Source organism: Paramisgurnus dabryanus, chromosome 24, assembly GCF_030506205.2.
Source record: "Paramisgurnus dabryanus chromosome 24, PD_genome_1.1, whole genome shotgun sequence".
Classification (NCBI taxonomy): Eukaryota; Metazoa; Chordata; class Actinopteri; order Cypriniformes; family Cobitidae; genus Paramisgurnus; species Paramisgurnus dabryanus.
Window position 1 is genome coordinate 13378644 of NC_133360.1, and position 8419 is coordinate 13387062.

The following is an 8419-nucleotide window of genomic DNA, read 5'->3' on the forward strand; positions in this document are numbered from 1 at the left end:
TTTTGTGCCTTTTCTCTACTTTGTAGCTGCTACGCTTTCATGCTACTGTGGTTTTTACAGTTGAAAATGATACTAAATGATTCTATGTAGTAAATGCATGTGGGAGCGTTAGCCTACTTTAAAGCTGAACAAAATAGATTGAGAAGCTCAGATGCAAAAGCTGCTAAACGCCACCTCCATCAAAAAAAATCTTAACCGAATGTTCTCAGCACATATTATATACTTATTAAATGCTTTCGCTTCAAATCTGCTAAATCGCAGCCTCGGGTCATTCAGAAATACCACTTTGTTGGCAGAATTCATTAAGGGTCTGTTTAAAAATGTTAATTTACAAGAAAACAGTGAGATGAACTAATGCTGCGTTTACATTAACCGCGTTTGAGGCGCCTAGTTTGCCGCTTGAACAGTTTGAATGCATTCGCGCATCTGGAGCAAAGTACAGACGCGGGAAAAAGCAAGCATTTGACGCCCGTCAGAGGCTAAATTCGCTTCTTGTGGGAGGGGCAAGTGCTATGCGGTTATTTGTTTGCAAGATGACTGATGTTTATTGTGCATTTATCGAGAGAGTTACCGGTTTTTATTTGGTAACCTCACTGTAGGGGGGAAATAAACGGCGCGGGTCGATAAACGTCACGTGACTCAAAAGTAATGTGTTGGTTAACGTGCCGCAAAATTCCGCCAAAGTTGAAATATTTTGTGTCAAATGCAAAAAAAACACCATTCCACCCGGGCCAGGCGCTCAATTCGTGCCATTTGGGCGAACTAGAGCAAAATGAGCCGGGATCTCGTCTTCCTGCCATGCTGAACGCCTCATTCGCGCTGCGAGACCTCCAGATGCGCATCAACGGGTCTTCATATTGACTTAACATTGAAATCACTCGAGCTTCAAGCCTCTACCGCGGCTGGTGTAAACGCAGCATTAGAAGGTTTTCCATGTGAGCTTCTCATATCCTGTGCAAAACAAAAACAAGCGAATTTGTGTCAGCTATTTGCTATGAAGCTAATGTTTCGGTGACCAGATTGTTTAAATGAAAAGTGGGGACATTTCTTAGTTTATTGTTAAAATCAGTGGAGGCCGGTGACTTCTTTTTGTCGAGGGCGCACAATGCAAAGTTCGTCACAACATGTATGTAGCCCGTCATGTGTGTGGTTCGTGTTCTGCGCGTCGAGTGATCCTATGTGCATCATGTGTCTTGTCAAAATAAGTGCCTTCCGCAGACACGTCCAAAGGGTTTATGATAAAAAAGACGCTCGCGTTTGCCAGATACTCGCATAATCTCATGCGTAAACAGGGTTTACTGTTAAGTGAGTGTCTTGCGTGTATTTTGTGAACGTGAGTGTCTCTTTTATCATAAACGTTTTTCACGCATGTGCAGCAGGCACTTATTTTGACAAAACATGTGATGCACATGGTTCACATGACGCAACAAACACATATTTTGAAAACACAAGCAACACACACAACACTCCGAACACTTATGTTGAATTTGCGCCCCTCGGATGAGCAGTCACGAGCCGCCACTGGTAAAAATAGCATTGAAATCTTATTTGTTTCTATATATGAATTAAAAAAAAGGGGGAAAAAACCTTTTTGAATGTTTTCATTTTGTTATTGTCGTGGGTTTGTGGAGGACAGAACACAAAAAAAAAAAAAAAAAAAAAAAAACGGGACTGTCCCCTTAAAACTGTTGTCATAGCTAATAGAATATGGGTCCATTGCAAAGGTCATGGGTTTGAATACAGTGGCTCACTGATTTAAAAGTCACTTGCATAAAAGTAAATGTAGATAAGACTGTTAAGAATCGTATATGTATTTTGTCTTCAAATAATTCTGAGTATTAATCTCACTTTGGACATGGATAAGTCTAGTACTGGACTAAAATAGATTTAATAGCTGTCCAAACTGAAAACAACATATCTTAAAATACATTAGTACCCTTTGTTGTGCCTCAAAAAGTAATGTTTTTAGTAATGCATGTTTGTTTAAACTACTTATTTTTTCGAATGAAACTAAGGTCTAGTCCTGGCTTAAGCTAATCCCTGTCTGGGAAACCACCCCTGAAAGTTTTATAAAATTTCTCTTTAACAGGCATTTTTACAGCGTTATATTTGAAAGTATTGAATTTCTGGCTTCTTTACATGCAGCACAACCGTAAAGCTCAAGGAACTCTGGGAAAGGTCTGTAATAATTAGTGTCTGGCCAGCACCGGGCGTGAATGATTTGCCGTCAAAAAATGCTAAGGAACGGCCATATTTGGTATGCAAGACTGGTAAATTCCAAGCAGGATGCAAAGAACTGAAACCCACACATGCTCAAGTATGCATGCACAAGGTGTACAGGTTCGGCTCAGTCCACACAAGCCAGGGCAGGTGGTGTTGACAGAAAACATAATGACCCCTCTTTAGGTACAGGTGGCCTTCAGCAAGGCCTCTCCTCTCTGAGGTATCTTACAGAAAGGGTGTAACATAGATTTACTATTTCAAGGAAACCACAGGGCAACCTAGGACATCATACGTTATGTTCTTTAAGATTCTCTAGGAAAGGGTTGTTACCACATTTTTGTATGAGTCAGATGAACTCATAATTGGTAAATACAGCTGTATTTCGCAACTTTTGCCTCTCTGTCGCCACCATTGTTTGAAACATACAATTGCATGTTACTTTATGCACATGTATTCATGCAGGTTGAAGTCAAATGAGGTTTCCAGTGAATCATACCCAACAGCTCAAAGAATACATTTCTATTATAAGCTTATTGGTGCAAATCAGATCAAGTCATATCTAAAAATTAAGTGAGAGAACTTTACTATTTTACATTTTCGCAGATGTTTTTATTCAGCGACTTACAGTGCATTGTAACATATAAATTTTTTATCAGCATGTGTGTTCCCTGGGTTTTAACCCATGGCTTTTCTGCCACTAATGCAATGGTCTGAGCTATACAAGAGTAAATACTAAATTTGATTTAGGGCTTTACACTTGAAACGTATGTTTAAAGTCCCCATGAACTGGAAGTCGCGATCAAATTTACTTTTCGCGTGGTTTGTATTTCCACTGTGCTTTGATTGGATATAGATAAGTAGGCAGCGGTCTGACAGTTGGAGGGGGTGGAGTTAACGGAGGCTCCCACCCAAGCTGTCTGACTATGCGTTCCCACCAGACGCGGTAAAGGCGGCAAAAACACGCTATTTGCATGTAGTTGGACCCTGGAATATTTTGAGTTTATTCGTTTTATTTGTGCTTGAAAGCCGCGTGTGATATTCTAGTCATTTGAGACATTCACGAGGAAATTCGCGACTCCGCTCACTTCTGTGACTCCGCTCACTTCCTGTAATCACGTCAATACTAGATCAAACTCCTGATTGGTTAACGCGGCACGAATATCCGCTAAACTTCAGATTTTTCAACTCGCGCGTTTCCCGCAGCAACGCTCAATTCGCACGGAATGCGTCATCCTTTCCATTGAACATGTAAATCACTCGCGCTTGCCGCCTCTTCTGTGTCTGGTGTGAACGCACAGTGACTGATGTCATTAGAAAATGTTCGCCACAAAAAGGCGGAAGCACTTTTTTAGATTTTGATTGAATTTTATGAGGGCACATTAATAAAAAATGACTTCAAAAAGATAAATAGTTTATAATAAACATTGCAAATTACATAAAAATGTCATTTTTGTCACTTTAAAGGCCCATTGAAGTACCTTCTTTACTGACATTTATACTGCAAAAGGAAGTTAAAGTGGGACATATTGAGTGGCCCCTCACATTTAAAAGTAGCCAATAGCATCTAGTTCACCTCACAGCTTGAAATCTGATGAGAACCAGAAAAAAGTGCTTATCTTCTAAATAGGAATTTTGCCAATGTTTTGAAACACACAAAATATTTTCATACTCAAAGCCAAAAAAAAAACCTTATTTTAGAATTTAGATTTAATTGATGATGGCATATTTGAACTTTGTAGGACGGCTTAAAGGCAAAAACATCTAGCAAGTACTATATAAGTCCACAGTGTCATTCGCATCTCCTTCCCTCTTTCCTCTGCCAAGATGGATTTTTACGGCTACTTTAATACGACATAACGATGAATCGAAGCTTAGCTGGCAAAACACACGCTGAGCCCTTGATTAACATCAAGCACATAAATCCATGTTTCGCGAGGGCCTATTTTTCCCACTCACTTCATGACTACTCAAACCGAAAGTGCCTTTGAGGACCGAGCACACGTCTCTTCGCCGGATCCCGGACGCCTCGGCCAGACACTGGCTTTTAAAAACATGCGACACCGATTAATGAGCAAGAGAGAGAAATAGAAAGGGAGCAACTCTCCGTTTAGAGCGTTGGGTGTAGGCGGGATGGTGGTGCATGGGCGTTTCTGTGCAAAGGGCAACGTCTGTGCAGGGCAGATTCGGCGGCCCCGAGCCTTGTCACCTTTGAGCTGGACGCTTAGCTGCCTCCCACTCCCCATTCGCAACCCCCCCTACCCGTTTTCACACTCCAACTCGGTCTTTGCAATGTGTGTCTGTACTTTAACCGCCTCCAGAGACGCTGCTGGAATGAGTTTGTATGTCTGGTTGGAAAAGAGAAATCAGAACGGTTTAAATATCTGATTGAACTTAAGCTTAAAGGAACAGTGTACCAAAAAAAAATCAAGAATTATTTAAGTCAGTATTAGTTTCCATATGAATGGGATCTTACACTCGCTGGATTGTTTCAAATCATGGTTGGGTAAAATATAGACATCCCACCACTGATTTAAACTACACAATGTCCATATCTGACCCATCAGTGGGTTTAAACACCTGGGCTTGTCCATATTTCAATCATGGGTTAAACAAGAAAGCTTTTTATGCAGATTTGCTAAGATTTTGATTGGATATCATAACAGTTGTCTATACTGGTGCATTATACTGTGTGAAAAACAGACCCAAAAATTACATTGCTCATTCTTCCAAAAAAAAATGGCACCTTTGGACATGCAGCTCGAATTAAACCTATACATTACCTATCCATTAAACATATACATTAGTATGTGATGCATTTTTGTCTGTTTTGGAGTCTGGCTTAAAATTACAATGCACTTCAACTTCAGCAACTGTTTGAGATCTTAAAAGAAAATAAAAGTTTTATAATTGTTTTTAACTTCACATCTATTGTCGGTATATTTCAGCTTTATAAAGGGGAAACTCTCACGTGTACAGCTTGTGGCTACGCACTTCATAAGGTCACGGTGTGGTTTCTGCATGTTTAAAAATGGCCTACTGACCTTACAGTACATTATAAAAGATATCTAAATATCTTGGTTTACAAATCAGTGTGCCTACAAGATGACACCCCAATGTCAGATATAAAAGAAATAGCACAATAGGACGGTACCAGGTAATTTTTGAACTCCGTGACCCTTCTATTCAATGCGAATTATGCAACGAGTCTGCAGATAATGACATTTGAATGTGCTGAGTGTCTTGCGGGCAACACGCATGTGTATGTGATGGAAAAAGATGACCTTCTCGATAGGGGCACGTTCTGCATTCCTGCTCCTGCTCGTAGACTAGTCGTCTGCCAAAAACGTGTCTGCCAAATGTATCTCTCTGAACAAGTATACCAAATTAATTAGTCACAAATGCCAAGTTTTCGAAAAGTGAACGTGCTCTTTTCAAACCTCAGTCTGGTTCGTAGGTTATGAATAGCGTGCTGTTGTGTTGCCGGCTTGCAAGTGAATTGAACTTTTGAAAACGACCAAACTTGGATGTGCTTATAGTGAACCAAAACAATAATGGGATGCATAGAAAGCGAGCTCCAAAATGTCAGTTTACAAAGACTGCTCTTGTGCTGCTTTTCTATCTTTAACTCCCTGAATTTAAATTCCAAGTATAAAACCTTAAATGGGAATGATAATAATGTCATTCTTGAACTTGGACTGAAGCACGCTTCCAATACGCCGTCCATGTAAACACAGCACGTCAGTGTAAAAGAATGCAGGGGGTGCGCTGGGCCCCGGGGACGGGGCCAGGGGGCAAAAGTGTAGGAGGAAGTCTGTCAAACAGAAGAGGGGGTGTAGCGCCTGTGGGCAGAAAGAGCGTGCAAAGGGGGGAGGAACGTGGAGGAGTGAAGAGGTAGCCTCGAAAGAAAAGAAAGATTTTCGAGTTGAAGAAGAAGAGGCCCTAAACTTCAAGAGCCAGGAGGGGTTGCAATCCTTTAATTATTCAGTCCCGGGTGTGCTGCTGAAAACAATTAAAGAAGACCTTCAGCAGATTCCAGGTCAGGTCCTGTGAAGTTGCCCGCGATGAAGTGCAGGACGGCTGGAGCCTGGGAAACCCTGGCCAGAGTCCTGCGAAATTAAATGACCCTTTCCATCTGCCTTTTGGTTTGTTCCAGATGCAATGGTTTAAACAACAAAGACAAACAACGGGAAGGACAGGTTCATGGGTTTTGGCCGAGTTTACTGTTTTACAGTAGCTGCTGTTACATTTGTAAACATTGTTTTTGTTTGTTTTAGGCCCAGATGGTGTAGTTATTATGGTTTCTACCTGCTAATCATTCACCCCTTTAAAGAGTCCAGGGGCGACACAAAGACAGGTGTGGTTTCTTAAAGAGACAGAGACTCTTTCTTCTTTTGTGAAATATCTCAGTGTTTTTTTGGAAGTCAATGTAATTTGGTTCCCAATGTTCTTGCAAAGCAACCTACAAAGGTACATCAGTGTATCCGTTTGTGAGCTCCCTGGGATTCGAACCCATGGCCTTTGTGCTGAGCTACAAGAGCATTAAAAAGTAAAAGTATATTACTTTAAGGCATGGATTGCTGGAGGAGCCGGTTTGGCATGCCAACCTTGGCAAACGTGATTCAATTTAATACAACTTTATGTGCCGCATTGTCCTTATCAAAGCAAGAAATAACAACCAGCCCCATCATAAATCTCTCGGATGAGCTCACTTTCAGTTAGGTGGTTTAGTTGTAAAGTACGGGAAGCGCGATTGGCCGCTGCGAGTCATGAGGAGAGCGGGCCAGCTCATAAAAAGCAAATCAGGAAAACGTGAGCATTAAAAAAGAACAGAAAGCGTGCGAGAGGGTCAGCACGCCCTCGCCTGCAACAGATCTGATTTTTTTGTGTGTGTTTGTGAGTCATACGTTGTGAAAGTTGTTGAGCTGAGGCATTAGTCACCGTCAAAGACTGACCTTGATTTGTCGGATTGCCTGATCTCAGGAGGAGGAGGGAGTTGAAGGAAACATACGGAAAGAAAGGATTGAACTCATTCACCTTTTGCCGTCCCGTGTCGGAAAGATGCGAGGGGGAGTTTTGCAACCGGCTAAGAGGAAATCAAAACAAGCAGCTTAAAGGAATAGCGCGCACTGAAAAATAATTTTGACATCGCTCACCTGCATATTTTTACAAATGCATCACAGACAAAGAGAGTTTTGAAGAATCGTTCACCTTTTGGCACTCCGAACTCCCAAAAACAAAGCCCTGCGAAGCTCATTTCTAAAATATTTTCAAATTTAAAAAAAAAGTATTTTGTGTTCATTTAATTTAATGTATTAAAAATAAAAATAAAGTAAAATAGAATAGAATATTTTTTTTGCTTAATGGTTCCATGAAGAAAATGTAACATCTGTAAAACCTTTCAGTTTAAAAAAAGATTTTTTTGTAGTGATATAAAGTTCTTTAGATTATAAAAAAGTATTATAAAAATGAACCTTTTGCGACTCAATGGTTGTTCAATGGCATTGGTTCCCAACCTTTCTCCTTGCTCCCCCCAGGTACATATACGACAATCTGAGCCCCCCAACTCTGTATATCTGTCTTTCCATTTTATTTTGCCGTAACATTGACAAAGTTTTTTTTAAATATTATTTAATAATTGTTTAACACACAAGAATATTGGAACTAGCTTATATTTGCATTGTTAGGAAATGATAAAAAACATGAAATGATTTTATATATTATTATATGATGAGCTTTACAAACATAAAAATTAAAAAACTGTAAAAAAAGTAAACATTTTTGTCAAATCAACAAAAACTTAAAAGCTTAAGTTAAACCATTTTAACTTGCTTTTATAAGTAATGTCAACTTATCACAGGTCAGAACTTAAAATAGTAGGTTGAAATGACTTGCAAAACCAAGTTGTTTTCATGCTGCATTTTTAAAGGAGTTGAAATTAAAATACGGGGACAGGTTATAGGAACACCAAGCCTAGTAAATGATGACAGATTTTGTCATTTTCATACAAATACATTTCCTTTAAACTCTTTAACCTTAGGCGGCGTAGCTAGCGCGACAAAGCTAATTCTGTGTCATCCGTGTCGTATTCACGTCCGTGGCATGTTTTTTGGATTTTCACGACAGGCTGACAATTTCACAAGAGTTTGACTGTGTCAGTGAGTGCAAATGCCTGCGGTCTGTCCTGTCCTGTTTAAGG